This window comes from Nipponia nippon, unplaced genomic scaffold, assembly GCF_047370975.1.
Source record: "Nipponia nippon isolate SJK-2023a ecotype South Korea unplaced genomic scaffold, ASM4737097v1 scaffold_23, whole genome shotgun sequence".
In the NCBI taxonomy this organism is placed as follows: Eukaryota; Metazoa; Chordata; class Aves; order Pelecaniformes; family Threskiornithidae; genus Nipponia; species Nipponia nippon.
This window is the reverse complement of record NW_028262340.1, coordinates 1,641,034-1,659,315: the sequence shown is the minus strand read 5'-3', so window position 1 is coordinate 1,659,315 and position 18,282 is coordinate 1,641,034. Positions and strand designations below refer to the sequence as shown.

The 18,282-nt window shown below is 46.2% G+C and overlaps 1 protein-coding gene across 3 annotated transcripts in view; it reads left to right on the top strand.

Annotated features, from left to right (window-relative positions):
- Positions 1-18,282, top strand: part of HIVEP3 (HIVEP zinc finger 3) — a 315,453-nt gene that overhangs the window by 157,362 nt on the left and 139,809 nt on the right. For all 3 annotated transcript variants that reach the window (XM_087760919.1, XM_087760921.1, XM_087760920.1), the window contains one exon: positions 7,664-7,744. The gene's annotated coding sequence lies outside the window, so the exon portion shown is untranslated. The remainder of the gene's footprint in view (positions 1-7,663; positions 7,745-18,282) is intronic.

Sequence of the window (18,282 nt, the reverse complement as noted above, 5' to 3'; positions counted from 1 at the left end):
CATGGATGAAAAAAATCAGCCTTGCCATTAAGGAATATGCTGGGGAAAGGAGCTGCTAGAAATCCAGGAATCAGAGGGGGAAGAGGCAGGTTAGGTCAGATTTACTCCTCCCAGGAGCCAGTGCTCAGCAGAGCCTTATAGTGCGTTTTCTAGGGCTTTGCCCAGCCCAGTGGTAAATGCATTAATAGGCATGCTACCACTTTCCTTAGGGCATGTTCCAGTCTCAGAGGTGTCTCTTCTCTTCAGTAGCTTGTTTTTGTAGTACTCAGGCTAAATTCTCCTTTTCATAATCTACCCCACTAGGAAAATACACTCCCTAGATAATTTCTTTCCAGTACGGTGTTTACACCCATCAGTTATTTGCAAACTTTTATTCCCTCCCACCTCTTTTTTTTTTTCTTTTTTTTTTTGTTATTGACTTAAGTGAAACGTGCAGATTTGACTCCTTGAACTTCTCCAAAGGGATCAGTGCTTCCAGACTCCAGGCACTGTATTGCTGATTTCTGGACACATGGTAGTTTGGCCACATCTTTTCACATGAATCCCTTACCCCAAATGGGCTTCTGGACCAGACCGGAGTTTTTGTGTTACAGCCCTGTGCAGAGGATGCTGTGGAACAGCATCACCCTGAGACATTTTGCCAAAAACTTGTGTAAAGGGATGAAGGAGGTAATTTTGCTGCTGCCTTCTTTTTGATGCTCCGATCCAGGGTACCAGTGCTCAACATCCAAAATGATATACTGAATAATTTTTGTACCCAGAAATCTCATTACAGAGCCTACCACCAGAGGCATTAAAACTATTGTGCTTTCCTGTGATTTTGCCCCGCTCTTATTTCTGCAACGGCTATATGGTTCTTTCACTTTTTATTTTTTTTTTGCCCATTTCTGCTTGAGAGTTTGATGGGGGGATTGACAGAGGCTCAGCACATCCTTCCAAGGGTGGAACAATATAAGGGCTGACTCTTGCAGCTTGACAAGGCTGTGATTTTTTTTTTTTTTATTTTATTTTTTTTAAAGCAAAAAACAGACTTTGCAGCCAGCCTTGTTACTCAAATACCTGTCCTTCTGGTACAACGCACCTTTGCCTGCTTAATGCTGCTGTAGCTGCCTGCTCCACGCCACATCCCGGAGCCTGGCACTCCAACCTATTGATTGACATCTCCGTCTCCAGCTCTGATCTCATGTCTTGACCATCTGCTTCTTCTGGTGGTCTCTGGAGGGTCTGCCAATCAGCAAAGCAGGCTCAAAACTCACAGGCAAATGGGTTAGATTATTTTTGGACCTTCCTTGCAGCCATCTGTTTGGGAGGGAGCCATGAGCTTGTCTTACCCAGCTGGGTTAAGGTGCTGTGGCAGCCTGCAAGGGAGGAGGAAGCAAACAGGATGAAGAAAATTACCCTCTTCTTAAGGAGCTGAATCAGCTGTGAGACGGCACTGAGCTCTCAGCCAGCGACTGGCACCAGCAGTGAGATATCGGGATATTTCCCCGCTCCCATCCCTGTCGGAGCTGGCTGTTGCTTTCAGATGACACGAGGCAAGACAGCAAGTTTGGTGTGACTTCGAAGCTGACTCGTGTTGCCCGTGACAACCTGGGTTTGAGTCTATTTTACATGCACACACATACACACGTGCATATGTTGCTATAACAACCACCCAGGACTTTTAAAAAATGTTGGACTCTGTTTTCCAGGTTGCAAAGCACCTAAGTTTTGCTGCAACCCAGGAGGCAAACAGCTGCCTTCAGTCTTTTATTTTTTTTTTCCCCTCCCTAAAAAAAGCACTAAATCAAGTATGCTAGGCAAAATGTCTGGGTTAATTATGTAAAAAGAGTCTGTAATGCCTTAGTAGGAAAGGAGAGGCACACAGGGCTCTGTCTGCTGATCGAGTGTTTGAAACACCCCAGCCAGTGCACAGCAGTCAAGGCCAAAATGTAAATGCTGTTTTTGGTGTCCCCAGAACATCACTGTTAAATAATGCCACCAGTAAAGCCACTGGTGTCACCAGGCAGCATAAATCACAAATCACAGATGAAGATTATGACCTGCAGCCTCTGATCCAACATGATCCAAACTAACACGGTAACCTGGAAGATGGCAATCAGATACTGGTAAGACCAGGGGCTCTGAACAGCAAAGAGCCCGTATTAGCCCTTCCCTATAGCTGCAGGCTCTGGCTGAGGTACTTAAATCTAGGCAATGGTATTTGTCTCCTGTAGCAGGCTCAATACCAATACTCTGTATTTTTCCCTTCTTCTCTGAGTGATGGGGACACCGAACAGTGTTGTCTTCCCAAAAAAGGCGGTTTTCTTGCCGAGAAAGGGGAAAGCAGGAGAGGCATAGCTACCAGACAGCCTGTGTTTCGCAGGATGTGCATGTGTGCGATAGCCCTTGTGTGCTGGTCTTTATCTTGCCGGTGTTTGAAAGCAAGCCTTGCCCATAAAATGAGCCCTGACGGAGGGGCGGGAGTTCTGGTTTCCCCTCGTCGGCAGCACTTGATCCTGCTGTGCAGTTCGTGACCCATCCGGCTGCCGGGGCTGCATCCTGCCACGCAGGGGTGGGCGTCACTCTTCTCCATCGCTCTGCCAACGAGGTGATGCAGGGGTTGCAGAAGGTCACTTGGGGCAGAGCTCAGAATAGAGCCCAGGACCCAATATGGCATGTTTTGGTGTCCCCTTGCTCACAGCTCCACCTCAGCACAACCATCGACTGCTCTGCATTGGGTCCTGGGGGTTGCATATGATTAAAGGCATTCAGATATGAGGCATGCAATGCTGTTTCATCAGCAGTTGTTAAACTTGCTGGCAAAACGCATATCCTGTCACTCCTGAAAGTGACATACAATTCTTCATGTGTTGATTTAGTGGACAAAGTTTGTGCTGGATAGTTGTATTCCAAGTCCATTACATAAGGGAAGAAAATACCTTGTGATCCTGTGATTACCTTAATGCAAACACCAATATCTAGGATACCCTAGACTTTTTTTCCCACCCAGAAGCTGTGTTGAGAGAATGGATGAAAAAATGCTTTGAATATTTGGTTAAGGTTTCTAGGTATGTGATAGTCCAAAACGAGCTGCTGCAACTAGATCGGTGGAGGTCTAGAAATCCTAGAGGAATAGATATGTGGGCAGTAGGGATCTGTGCAGTCTGAGAGCACCAGCTAAGCTGGATCCACCTAGCTGGTGCTGGATCCCTTGTGGAGGTCCTGCAAGACAAAAGCCTGTGGTGTGGTGTTGGGCTTCTTGGATGGGGTGCGGGAATGTGATGTGAATGTTCAATACCAAGTGGTTGGTTTATACGTCCTGGTATCAACCATGCTTTTTAATTTGTATGAAGGCTCTTCAATGATTTCAGCACTTCCAGTGCGTTTATGTTGCAAAATGTCTTTTGCAGACATGGACTGCGATGCTAGTAGGTGTTTCATGGTCATGTTTTGTAGGTGATGGTGGTCTCCCATTAGCACTTGAGACTTAATGCTTGATTACGGACTGTGCTGAACAGTGTCTGAACAACTGTGGGGGATGCTTTGCCTATATTCAGAGATGGGGTCCCAGAAAGGTGAGAATTTGATGTAAACATGCACTATTCCAGAAATCGGTTTGATTTTCCAACACGTGCCCTTAACTTTCACGGCTGACTGGAGACCCCAGAACCTGCCTGAGAAAATAAAGACCTTTTCATCCAGAGATCACCAGCCTGAATCCAACTCAAACAACAAATTATACTTATTTTGTGAATTGAGGATGGCCTGTATCACCAGAAACCATCGTATTTTGCTCAGAGTGATGGCTTCCAGAGGGAAGCCTTGAAGTGTGTTGGTTTTGGAGACTGACCTCCCTTCGAGGCAGGCAGTGTGATGTGCTGGCATGGCAGCGCTCGTGGGAGGCTTGTCCTCATAGACAGCTCCGTTTGCCAGGCCAAAGCTAAACTCAGCTTTGACGTACAACTTCTTCTCCAATGTAACGTACAAATTAGCTCATTAAACACTTTGCATAAGATACACAGGAGCTGGCGGCAAGGGAGAGGAAATCAAACCCGCTCACGCTTTGTTCACCTGCGTTCAAAGTCATGAAACCTTCCTGCAATGATTCATCCCAAGCCGCAGGCTCCGGAGCCCTGGTTTGCCTTCTCCAGAGCTGCTCCACGGACAGGGACAGGCTGCTGAGCTGAAAGGAAGCTTTCTAGCTGCAAAAGTGTGCAAGCCAGCGTGTGCTATTTCTGGAGCGCGCTGTAATGTATGCGTCTAGCCTGGCTCTCTCCAGCAACGGCCAAATGTTTTTCAAGCAGTAAAGAAGGTAAAATAGAGCAATACTGTATTGGAGCCAGATTTTCCACGCGTTCCCCGAGCAGAGCCTGCAGGAGCCCACACGTGCTCTCGCAGACATGTAATTAAATGCATCGGTCACCAGAAGGATGGAGCAGGGGGACTGGGGACCTCAGTTCGGCAGCTGCAGCCGGTTACATTGCATTGTGCCATGGCCCGTGGCAGCGCAGGCAGCACGTGTGCACCAGGATTGGGGCCAGCAGAGCCCGGACTGGGATGAGGGTTGTCACTGCTGAGTGAGCAGGGGAGGTTATACTGGGGGAGAGAAGTGGCAGGGAGAAGGAAGAAGCAAAGCACAGTAACGTGTCACCCCAGCTGCAGCGCTTGCAACCCCCCGATCTCAGCTCACCTGCGAGAGAAGAGTCAGGATCGTTATCTCGGATGCACAGGCTCCAAAACTGTCACACAAAAGACGTGTCTGGATGGTGCAGTACGGTGCCACGGAGCAAGGGCTGAACCAGCTCGTTAGGGGACTGGAAGCAACTACAGTGATGTTAGCTTGTTTCTATGCCTGGTCTACATGTTGCTGCTTCTGGGGAGGGAGGACTTGCCAAGACAGTGCTGCATGAATGTGGCCCTACAGCTTTTGGGTCTGGAGCGAGCTGATTTCGGGGCTGAGTGTTTGCATCTCAGCACAGACTGCTGAGCCCTGCAGCATGCTTCATGATGCTGCTGTCAAGCAAATGTCATGATATCCCTGCATATATTAGTAGTCCTTTGGGAGAAGGGGACAGTTGCAAGGGACATAGTGTGGGGAGCATCACCCTTTTGACCATTTGACCGGTCTCCAGCACCCTGCTCAGGCTAATCGTGCTGAGTGGGGGGACTCCTCCCTGTAGGGTTGCAGCTCCCAGGTGAAGATGCACTAGAGGATGGGACCCCCCTCCCGATACAGCCCCTTCCTCACCCTCTCCCACCCTTGGGAGCACTCGATCCTCACTTGCTCCACCAATTTGGCAGCCTGCTATGTAACTCCTGCACTTTTGGGGGGGCGAGAAAGGGGTGATGCCAACCAAGGGGGAGAAGAGACGGAGAGATGGACCTGTCTGCCTTCTCCTGGATGATGACTGGGGTCACCCGCTGTCCCCCTTGCTGGATGCTGCTACTTGGAGGAAAGAAAAGGGAAAGAAAGAAAAAAAACAGCAGAAATACAGGCTGAGGACTGTGTATAAATAATGCAGGGCAGGATCTTTCCAGATCAGCCAGAGCTTAGCAGATTTTTGCATGCACTCATGGCAGCAGTGCCTGGCCATAGCAGGGAGATGGGCATAGATGTCTCCTTGTTTCCCTTTTAGAAGTTGGAAGGTATACGGAGCTCCATAATATCACTGAGGACCCATGAGACATCTTAGTATTTACTGGCGTGGAGTTTTATGTGTGTCAAATGAGAGAGCAATGAGTGTTTTCTGGTGTTTTATGAATGCTGCTGGCTGTCTGGGAGCAGCATGGGGGCAGGTGCAGAACATGGTGGAGATCTGAGCTGGGACTTTATAGATCTCTGCAAAACCTTAGGTAAATTCATGTTTGAGAAAGGGACAACAAAGTCCCTTAACAGAATTTAGCAGAAAATGGCATGTTTGTTTATCGCACATGCTTTGGGAATTAATTGAGCCATGTCCATGGTGCTGTGTTCCGATGCTAAAACCAACATTTACTCACAACCTCGATGTGTTGTTAAACTGATTTAGCAGCACTTTTTGGTCTTTCACCCTTGTTAAATTAAAACAACATTTTCTTGTAAGACAGTTGCAAGATTAACATATAAATGTTTTTTTCTTTATCCAGCATTATCGAGTGGGGTGTTTTATCTTCACCAGTGCCTTTAGCCTTTTGTTCACAATGATTTAAAGTATTCTCAGTGTTCATATTCAGCCCTGTCCGCTTTTGCATTTATTTGTGCCTATGTGCTTTTGCAATAACATTGTACAGAGTTTTCTGTAACTTCATACTAGCTCTGCATCTGCATGCGTGTGCCAACATGCTTTCAGGAGAAGCCACTAATAAAGATACAGATTTAAAATTATCTAATCTAATTGCTGGCAGCAGAAGGCATGGTGGGGAAGATGTCATGAAGAATTGCTGGATGGCCTAACAGTGTTAGTTCCATTAAATCCTCAGAGTCTGACCTGTCTGTAGTTATTTCCTCCTGCGTAATGAGAAAAATTAATTTAAAGAAACAATAAGAGTAACCATGGATGGGCGTATCTGAAGGACCTGGAAGAAGTGTGTTGGTGAGGGCTGATCACGGGAACCATGTCGGTGCTGCAGTGGTGTCAGTGCAGCCCTCCCTGCCTCAGTTTCCACATCAGTGAAATGGGCTAATTGCTTGCTTGACTGAGATTATGAGAATAAATGATTATAAAGTGCCCAGAAATCTCCAGCAAAAAAGAGTCATGCAAGGGCAAAGCTGCTTTTTTGTTCCTGCATGCTGATGTTTTGCAGGCTTTCAGTTGTTCCTCTTGCGCTCGCTTCAGTGCCCAGCCATCGTTGGCCACTGAGGATGCTCCATGCCACCATGCGGATGCTGCCTGAGGTCGTTGCTGCAGCCGTCCACATGCATGGGGCTGCTGCCCATGGGGCTGAAGGCGCTTTCGTTAGCACTGCTTAACAGCAGCTTCCTCGTGCTGCCTTTTTTTCCTGCATCCAGATGCATTATGGATAACTTTGTTCTTTAGCTCTGCTTGAAGCCAATCTCAGCCTTTTGAACTTTTTTTTTCCTGGGTACCTTCCCATAACCTGTTGTGATTTTTAGTTTTCCGTGAAGGCTTAGCCCCACCAGTCCTGACATCGGGAGTGAATGATCAGCCTCTGACTGTGCCCAGAGCAGCTCACCCTGCTGCTGGCTGGGGCAGGGCCAGGGCTGGGCATGCAGGCAGCCTGGGGCAGTGCTCATCTTTATTTTCCAGCTCTGAAGTAGTCAGGACAGGGTCCAGTTTGCATTCAGGCTCTGATTTTAGAAGAACTAGAAAGCCTATCACTAGCCAGTCTCCTGTGCCATGTCTTTGCATATCTAGAAAAGATGTACATCATTTCACATGTAAAGAAAAATCTCTGCAATGATATTCTTCAAAAATTATTTGCTTTCATGTTCAGGTCCCATGTGAGAAGAGGATAGCATAGAGAAAAATGCCTAAATGATCAGGCCAAAACAGTGGCAGAAAGGATTGCAGATAAGGAGTGAAAGGGCGAGTAAGGAAAAGCCCTAATGTTTTGATGGGAGCAAGTAGAAAAATATCTGAGTTGCTCCCACAGTTGGAGAGGATGTGACTGTCTCTGTGGTACAGATGGCATACATTTAAAACTGCCTCATTACATTAAGGTCTCATGTTTTCTACCCCAGGCTCCCTTTCCCAGGTCACCGTATGAACACCTGAGTCTCTTGAAGCATCAGAGAGATGAACCTGTAGCGGCTTGTCCACAGGTAAGAGGCTCAGCCATCACTTTGGTCCTGCTCCAGTGATTTGGGAAGTGTGGGGGACCCCAGAGCCCGTGGCCGTGGTGCTTCGGGGCTTGAGCCCGTGCCCCTGCTGCCTGATGGTGTGGTGGGAGGCTCACTGTCTGCCAGGGTCTCTGCAGGTTTTATCCCCTTCTGAGGTGACATGGTTGCAGGGGTTTGCAATTCCTAGAGCAGATGTACAGTGACTGAGCATTTAAAAAGATGGTTTGCGGGGCAAGGACTGATTCAGGTTGCTGGTCTTGGTTTTTTATTTTGTTTCTGCTTACAGTGTGCCGTTGATTTTGTTTGTAGCTGCCCAGCCAGAGCACCCTGTGCTCCCGTACAGATGCTTGCTGTAATTTTCTGAACCCGGTAGATGTGGATTGCAGCGTTAGGGTGGAGGTCGCCTCTCCTGCTGCCATGGTTTTCTTTCCGGTTCTTTATCCAGCAGCTGCCTAATATAAAATATTTAGAAATATTTTCCCTTTGCAACCTTCACGAAGTTGCTTCATTTACTGATGAAGTCTAACCCTCCTTAGCGATGCTGCTTGCCCAACTTTGGGGAAGTTTGTGGAAACAGAATACTGTTCATGGAGCTCTTGGAGAACCCTCCGTAAGAAGGTGCTGCAGTGCTGCGTATTGACACGGGCCCCCAGGATGTTGTAGAGGTTCAACCCAGGGTCTGATGCCCATGTTGGGTGGATTTTAAGGCCTGGGAGTCACTTAGCTGATATGAGATAGAGGAACACATTCCTTGAGTGAAAAATGGGTTTGTCTGTTCCCTGCTTTAGAGCGTACAGCTTTATCTGTAGGGATGCACATCCCATGGCAGCTCACTGCTGTCTGCAACCAGGTTCACAGAGCCGGGGGCATGTTGCAGATCCACAGCCACGGGTTATTTTCAGAGTTAAAACGTGGTGGCGTAGGACGGGTGGCACAGCAGCGTTCCCTGCGTGAACGAAAGAGCAGGAAAGCTGCTGGGGACGGGCTGGTGCTGCCCCTGCAGAAGCCACAGCCTTTTCTTGGGGAGAAGCTGTTGGCCTGGAAATAACGTGGGAGCGGCCGTTGGAAGAGCACAGCTTCCCGGAGAGCAGCAGCCGCTGCCCCGCTGCGACACAGCCAGGCCTTTTGTGTCATCGGTGAGCGTTAATTGAAGGGGACAGATTTTGCACCCTGGGAGCAGCAGGTAGCCACACTCCAGGGAGAGCTCAGAGCCGGCTCCATCAGCAAATACTTCTTGCTCGGCTACAGTTATAGCTCGTTATCTCACTGACCTTTAATTTTGCAAGTGTTTCTTGCAGTGTGTTTCTTCAGCCTGGTCCGGCCTCTGACCTCCGTTCCCAGAGGCAGCGGGATAATATATTCATCTGTTGTGCTGTCTAGCCACTTTGCATCCCTCCCTCCCTCCATCCACCCCTCCGTCACTGTCCTTTTTGGCAATCTGTCATTTTTATTTTTGGTACGAGTCCAGGAGCTGAGTAAAAAGTACTTGGGCAGCTGGAGCAAGAAACAATGGGTTTTAAATACGCTTTAACGTGTTTGTAAACAACTGCACTTCATCAGGGTCCCTGCCCAGCACACTGGCAGCAGACAAAACTGATGAGACTCTTCTGAGATCAGAATTAATTACTCTGCACGAAATGGTGCAAAACAGACAACGATGCAGTGGGAAATATCTCCTGTTCTGTGGTCCGTGTCTGTTCGTCCATGCCGTGCTCGCCACTGTGGCTGCTGAGCACCTGAGGTTGCTCTTCTCTTAGCTACAGCAGGGAAGAAGATGAGCAGAGAGCGCTAAAAATTTTGGGAGGACTGTGTAGCTGTTGCACTTTGAGGATGCGCCACGGAGCGTCTGATGGTATGTCACACTTGTTGGAAATAATCTATCAGGGAAGGTCAGTACAGGGAATAATGCTGCTGTTCTGTCAAAATACCCCCATTTCTCCTGAATTCCCACAGCTTGTTCCTGGTGAAAAAAATAGTTTTGTGGTTTCTTTGTATCAGAGAATAAAAAAATCCTTTATTGAGGATGATTTGAAGATAGAAGCAAGCTCAGAAGCAAAGGATGGGGGCAAAAGAGCTGTAGTTGGAGCTCATGGATTGGATGATACCAGGTAGCCCATTAGTCCCAACTCGCCAATTTTGATGAATAAAGACTGAATTTGCAGGTACAGGCCTCCCGCTCTGCTGCTGAGGGCTGTGAGTGGAGTGGGGCTGACCTCCCGATACAGCTGTTCATACCTGACGCACAGGTACAACCGTTTGTACCTGCAGGAGTTTTTCTAGTGGGGAAATAATGGAGGAGAAAAATCAAAGTGCTTTGAAATCAACCCCTTTGCTGCGTTGTACTCGGCTCACAAACCCCTGCTTGGTCTGTGGCTGCTCCTGCTCAAGGGGACGGATGGAGCCGGTCCCTGACTCTTCTGTGAGTAACAGTGTAATTGCAGAAATTGGCACGGTGGCTTGGAACGAGATCTAATTAATTAATTCAAGACATGCTGGGATTAAATTTTATTAAACCTTGGAATCAGAGTAGACTAGATGAAATGTAAGCAAAGGTTGGGAAGGGAAAGGAGGGGTATGTGCCACACGTGCTGCCTGCCAGCACTGCTGCCGTCATGGCCTTCGCTGGCAGGGTACTGAGGGCATGCTCAGGTTATATATATATAGATATATAGATATATATAGATATGTATGTACATATATATACACACACGTACATATATACACACATATATAGCTATTTACATATATATACATGTATATACACACATATACACCCAGTTTCACTCCAGCCAGGGCGATCAGGGAGTCTCTGCTTTCCTCACCCAGTTGCTCTGGATTTTCACACGCAAGATGACTGACCCATCCCTCTCTCCTGCAGCAGGTCATAAGCTGGGCACCTCTGGTGATGTGCTCCCTAACATCATCTGGAGCGAAGAAGAGGTTTCTTTTGCTTTTCCCCTGATCCTGTGCTGATAAACGTGTCGTACTCCATCCAGGCCTGCCTATTATTTCATAATAAGGGATGTCAGCTCCATATTTACTGCCTTTAAAAAGACTGGGGGTCTTCTGGAATGGAAGTTCAAGACAGTCGTTGCTCAGATAGTTGCATCTTGATGCTTACTCTGCTCCCAGAAGCTGTCTGGTCAGGCCTGTATGTGCTGGCACAACTTTGCCCTGCTGGACTTTCCAGGAATAACTAAGTTTTTTTGACAGGTAAACAAGTGTTTACATGGGGTGTATGAAGAACCATCGGCTCTCCAACAGGAGGTGCAGCACAGGACCCAGCCTTTTCAGGGATGTTGTTTTGCCTTCCGAATCTCTAGCATCCCACACGAGCTGTCTTTTCTTCTGACAGTTTCAGGAATATACTTAATACTAATTTTAGCTCTCCCTCCAAGGTGGATATCTTTGGGGTTAGGGTATAATGAATGCCTTATTCATAAAAGTACAAACACTGTAAAAAAAAAAGGGGGGGGGGGGGAAGTGTCCCACCCTAAAATGTTTCTGATCTCCAAGCAGCTATAATTTTGGCTTGCTTGGAGAACAAGCTGAGGTAGTGTTCATTTTAACAGCCAGGAAAGGGCTGTCTGTTTATATTTAGGGCCTTGTAGATTTGCACAGTATATGCAGGTGGCACATTAAAATGTGTGGATGATTTCTTACCAGGATAAGGCTGTGTTTTTACTGGACTGCCTTTAATTCTGTGTGAAGGCTAAGTAAGTAAGCACTGAAAATTTTGTTGTAACAGTTTCTGGGGTTAAATTTTGTAGCCTTTGGAGTGTTGTTTTGAGCTTAATCCTGGTGAATTCCTCCCATGCACCTTCCTACACAGTTTTGCCCAGAACACATGTTTTTAAGAGCAGTTTGGTAGCTCCTGCTACTTTGAGTTTGTAGGGCATTGGCACTAGTGATCGTCATTCAGTTCGCACTGGATAAGTGTTAGTAGACCGCTGCAATGAAAATAAGTAGGTGGGTAAAGAGCATCTTCCAGCAGTGAGGTGGGTAAGTGGTCCAGGAGCTCAGTCAACTTGGCGGTTGCGGCTCAGACCTTCACCTCTGCATGGGCTCTGCCTGAAGAAGGCTGTGCCTCCCATCTATCTCCGGCCTTGCTCATTATCCATGCGGCTTCAGGAGCTGCAAGAACTGATTCATTGCTCACCTGGAGTCATCTTGATTTTGATGGCTTTTGCTTGGCATGAGGTGAAGAGGATAACATATCCAAAACAAGTGCATGCGCTTTTGGGCCACAGCTTCTGGAGTTGGATCATTGTTGCTGTTTGTCCCCCAGTACTGCAAAGTCCTGGTCAAGATGCAAAAGAGACAGCTCTCCAGCGTGGCTGAGATTGGTCCTTCAGCGAGAGCAGCATCCATCTCTGGAGAAGCAGAAATTGTTAAAAAATGTGCATGCCACTTGTTTTTGAGCTGTAGCGGAACAGCAAGCAAAGATGCTGAAGGTCTCTTGCCTATATTTGGGAGTTGAAAGCCTGGTCCAGCCACACGTCATTCTTCCACCACCCCTCAGAAATTTCTCACTGGCTACTAATCTTGCTCTGATAATATGTAATGCCTTTTTCACGGGGGAATCCAGATGCTTATTTGGTATTTGCAAAGCTTACCAAGATCCCAGGGCTGAGTATGTTTGTAAAAGTAGAGTGCAGCTATTAACGTCAGTTGTCTCTGTCTCCTGGAGAGTGTCCGGGCTCTGACGTTTGTTCACAGATCCAGAATTAGAAAGTTGTTGATGGTTTTTTCATTCAGAGTTATGAAAAGGTCTTTTTGACTGAATTGAAACACCGTGCAGCTGTGAGCAAATAAGGTTCAAAGTGGGTGTAAGAGATGGATGGAGCTCAGTGCAGAGAAAAGATATTGAATATTAATTCTATGTACCTGTAACGTACCATGGCAGGTTATGGTCTTGGGAGATGGGGTAGAAAAAAGTGAAATCCAGGTTCTGATTGCATGAAAATATTTCCATGCATGTTTGGGTACTTTGCTGTGGTAACCAGAGGGCCTATTTTTAGAATCTTTCCCAAGATGCTCCTTTGTGCTACACTGAGTTGCTTGGGAAGCTGGTGTACAAAGTTGTCCCAGGGGTTTTCAAGTTAAAATGAGTATTAATTCAGAAAGATTCCAAAGGATTATGTTCTTCAAAATTGAGCAGATTGTGTGTGAGATCTTTCTGCCTGTACGTCCTGCCTGGACTTCATGTTGGGCATCTCTGAGATCCCAAATTCCAGCATTTAGGTATGGAAAGGGTCATCTTTTATTTGGCCAGATGCTGACTACAGCACTAAAGCAATGATACTGTAATGGCAACTTGTCATAGCAGGTAAACAGAGTAATCCCAAAATATATGTTAGTATTTTTAATCACAGTATTTTTGGTCCTCAGCCAGTGAAGTGCCTCCGAGTCTAATCTAGCAAAGATCAGCTCTCTCTTTTCCTGCGAAGATTAATCATGGAAGAGAACAAGCCCACAGGTTTACTTGTACATTTGTGTGTGACTATGGTGAAACTTTTACCCTATCTTGTTCACCTGAAAGTACTTCAGATTTTACTAGGCTAACACTGGGGTATTTATATGTTCCAATTTTCAAATGGAAGGTATTTAGAAGATTCAGGTTGAAACATTGATTTCTTAGGAAGTGTTGCTATGCTCCATAAGGTATATATCCAAAAAGAACAAAAGCAGTCCTATTCAAAGAAGCCACAAACAGCGCCAACAGAGAAAGGCAAGCTTCTTTTTCAAATGTCAGTCTTCATATTTTATCGTCTTTCCTCCATAATCATTTAAATACACTCGCATGTATTTGAAAAAGTAACAACAGCACAGCAATTGCACTTTATCCATAGCACGCTCATGAATGCATTGTATTTTGTGATATATTGTTTCTCTGTTGGATTTTTTTCAAAGATGTTCTGCAAAATGCTTCCATGTGCATTTGAACAAGACAATTCTCTGTCTATACATGGATTTTGTACCAGAACAATTTACGCCTTCTCAAGGGCTCCATTATTCTTTGAAAATTTTAGAAATGCCATGACTAAAAATACACAGAGGAATGTCCATACCCTGTCAGATTCAGACGAAAAGGTATCCTTACATCTATACATTGCTAACATCCGGGCTACCAAAGAGGATTGACAGGGGGACTGGGACAGTTTGGCCTAATGGAAGCCCAGCATTGGCATGCAAGTTTTTAATGCTTTTCAATATTTGAGCCTCTTGAAGAAATGAACCACAGCTTTTAAAATTATCTGTGCGTAATGGGTCATCTTCAGTGAATGTGAGCAATGTTGCTGTTAAGAGAAGTGTAGTGACGATGGATTTGCCTCCATATGATGCATCAAGTGTGTGCGTTAAAACTAACACAGGTATTGTGCGGTGAAAATCCTAAAGTGGAAAATGATATGCTGCTGTTAACGTTTGTAACATGGGAGCTCTCTGCTGTTGAAGACTTTTACTTTTAACAAGTTAAATCTCAAATGTGCGTTGTCATCTTGAGTTATGTTTCGAACTCTATTCTGTAGCCATAGGAGCAACTATAATACCGTTTGCTTAGTCTGAATTCTTATTTCGTATATATGAAAAAAATACGTCTTCTCACAGACAAGGAGGTAGTTAGCATTTTTAATATTTTGGATTGGCTTTAATCCCATATGACCATAGTTATGCATTTAATCCTGTAAGATGAAGTAACTTTTAAAGTGAAAAACATACTTGAGTCTTAAGAGCGATGTTTACCAGCTCCATTTCATGTTGACACAGATAAACATAATGCCCTTATTTTTTCTTCATTGTTTTCTTATTTCTTCTCTTGTTCTTATTATAATACCACAGAAGCAAACTTAAGTAGGTGAGTAAATAGCATCTTCCAGCAGTGAGGCGAGGAGGTTCATTTTCTTATTTGTTCTGGGTACAGAAAGAAAATACAGTCTCTAGAGCGTGAACGTTAAAAATAGGAGGCTAGGATGGACCTGGTTATGTACAGGTAAAGTCAACGAGTAGCATCTAGAAGAGCGAATCTGAAATCTGTGCACATATTTAATCTTCATCATTATTAGATCTGGTTGTCATATCGTGGTGATGGGGAAGCTGATGAGAAAATTTGGGTGTTACAGCATGGGGGAGAGGCCGACACGAAACCTCTCCCTGTGTACGACTGTTCTTTTGCCAGTGTAAAACCAACTGCACGTGTATTAAGCCAGCTCACACTATGGGGAAAACTTGTCTGAAAGCTATTAGACATGGGCAGTCCTGGTATGACAGCGTGGTTTATGCTACAGTCATCTGGAAGCAATAGCATTTTGTCATCTTCTGGTTGTGGTAGCATGACAGCCAACGTGAAGTATTCATTTGAAGACTATCAGTGCTTTTTTTCCCCAAACCATGCGGGGAGCATTACTGAGAGAAGTGTGGAACAACAGACGTTTTTGCTTTTGTTGGCAAATTAATTGAGATGGATGTGAAGGATTTCTATAAATCAGTGCAACATTTAGAAGGGGTGACTCACTTTGAAGATGCATCGCAGTGGCAATGTATCCAATACACAGAAATTCGATCAATACAATAAACATACTGTAAAGGCATACAGGATACGCTAGTCTTGTTATTTAACCTGCTCTGAAAATGCAAGAGCACGTGGCCTCTAATGAGATTAAATATTACATTTAAAAACACTAAGCCTGTTAATGCAGTGCATAATTAAGCCCTGGAATTCATTGCCAAGGAAAATCTTTGAGTGGATCTTAATAACATTTAAAAAAGAGACAGACATGTCTATTATTAATAAAACCAGGCATAGATCCGTTCCGTGAGAGGTACAAAAAAGCAAGGCTGCTTAAGAAATAGTCTTACATGTGCAAGTCAAACACTGCCTGCCTAGCAAGGAAGCATTTTTTTTTTCCTTTTATGCTCACTGTTATGTTCTGATTTGCACCTGCTTTGAAGTGCTGGCGCCTATGACTGGGGGAGATGTCTGCAGAGCTGCGAGGACCAGGGGCAGGTCCTGCAGCACTGACCAGAAGATTAAGGAGCTGCTCAGATAAGCAGCAGGTCAGCTGAGGCACTTCTGAGAGCGCTCGTGCTGTTTAAGGTCACCGTACCATTTAGCAGAGTGAAAAAAAAGGTGTCTAGTCTTCCAGCAATGCGGGGTGTTTCTGTAGTGGTTTGCCTGTAAACAGCCGAACGTGGGGCTCGGTGGATCGCTGTGTGTCTGAACTGCAGTTGTTTTGCTTTTCAGCTTTTTAAGAAAAGCTGGAGGAGCGAGCAGGCCAATAAAACTGGCTGCCAGCAACCTCAGAGTATTCCTGGGCTTTCACAATCCCCACTTTGTGCTAGAGCTAACCCAAGCAAAACCCATGGAGAAGGAAAATGGGATGAACCTTGTCTAACAAAATGGGTGTCCTCTATCTGCACTTTGTGTCCAGGCAAAGCTTTACTCCTTCATTCCTTTCTTTCTTAATCAGCTTTATGTCACTCTAAATCCATGTGGCGATGTGCGGTGACCTGCTGATGGTTTCTGTCGTGTCAGTTCATGATCTGGTGGGCATTAATGTTTCATGCTTGATGAGGCTGTGCATGGCTGGGACCCATCCTGCACTGCGTAAGGAGAGGAGCTTTGTTTCGAGGGAAGGCAGAGGCATGATGTGGTGATGCTGCAGGCAGACCATGGCCACGCTGCCTGCATCTCTGCCTGCTGGCACTTCCCGGGACCTAGCGCCCCCATAGCACCTTCTCATATGGTGGTGGTTGTTTGTGGGACAGCCTTGGGATATAGTGGACCCAACATATTCTTCTTGCCTCTAATCTCAAGCTTTCCTTGGTCTGGCCCACACCAGCCTCTCCTGGCTCCAGCAGCGAAAGGATGAAGATTTGCGAGGGCATGGCGGCACTCACATGGTGAACATGGTGTGATGTATATCGTATTACAGAGGTGGATGCCTAGGACCAGGTTCTCCATGCCCATGCCAGGCACTTCATGATGCTCAGACTTGCCCAGTACCAGCAAGCTCTGGGGCAGGGAAGCCCCGGGGCACTTCAGTGTCAGATAAGAGTCCTGGGCAGCCTGCTGTAGGTGGTCCTGCTTGAGCAGGGTTTGGACCAGATAATCTCCAGAAGTCCCTTCCCACCTCAGCCATGTTGTGTTAATGTGCCTATGAAGGATGTTCCCCTCAAACCTGGGCACACAGGAGCAAGTCAATTAAAAATAATAGTCCAGTGACCCTGCCCCTGGTGCATAGCCTCTTGAGAGCTGGGCCCCACGTGTCTGCTTCTTGTGCTCTTGCTGTGACATGGGACAGGGCGTGAGGAGCGCTGGAGCTACAGCCCCTTCCCGGCTTGCAGGAGGCAATCTGGGGCAGTAAAGTTTCAGCTTTCCGTCTGCTGCTTTCCCTCCACGTCCTGGGAGGGACATGGGAACTGCCTACTCGATTTCCCCTCTCTGTCATCCCTCTGGGCTTGGCTGTGCTGCTGCATCCCACTGGTTGCTGCCGTCTTGGACGATAAACCCTGAAAGGGCAATTCACCTTTATGTGCCTTGCACCAGCGGTAGTGAACAGAGACCTGGGAGGTGCCTGGCTCTCCCTTTCTACAGACGTGGCCTCTGGGAGGTGATGTGCAGATTTACCAGCTGGAGAAAAGAAAATTTTCAAGCTAATGATCTCTTTCCAGCCTTTTCCCTGAAGCTTGTGTTACTTCCAATAATCCACGCTCAAAACGGGGGTGGTGGTGGAGGATTCCTACAATCCCCCTGACTCAAGCTACTTGTCCCAGGTCTCTGGGCTATTTGAGAGCCAGCCCTCTGCAAGGAGCACCCGAGGAAGCCTGCTTCATGCTTGCTTCTCCTCCTCTTCCTCCCTGGCTGTGGCAGTCATGGGAATGGCAGGAGTCCAGCAAGCCCTTACACACTGCAGCTCTTTACACTTTGTCGTGAGCCTCGGTCTGGGAAAGTATGTAAGAACATCCTTAAAGTTAATTATGTGTTTCAGCACCCTCCCTAAGTAGGCATGTTTTTTTAATCAAGACCCTAAGTTGGAGGTGAGAAGAGACAGGATGGGAACCTCGCTAACTTCACCCTGCAGGTTTGAAGTTGATTTTATGCCAAAACATCATTAATTTCTGCCATCTCAGAAATTAAGCCTTTGCTGTCTGTGCTCGATGCTGAGATCTGTAGGTCTCGCTGCATAGCTCTATTAGCTCAATTTACCTTTCTCTTCCAAGACAGTTTTAGCACTAATTGACGAGAATTCAAACCAGCTTTCTCTCCTGGTAATGTGGTTCATTGCTTATAATTGACCTGCTTTTCTGGCAGTGAAGAATGCTTTACCAGCCAGCATATACGGTGTGACTGTAGCCTGTAATTACTTAGATTTAAGCCCTTGAAGGAAAATTTTAGGAGCTTTCTCTGCTGAATTGAAACTGTAAAATAATATCTATAAGAAAAATTTCCAAGCTAGTCTTTTAAACATCTAAACAGAGTCAGGGAAGGAAGCTTAGCACTGCTGAGCTGGTGGCAGAAT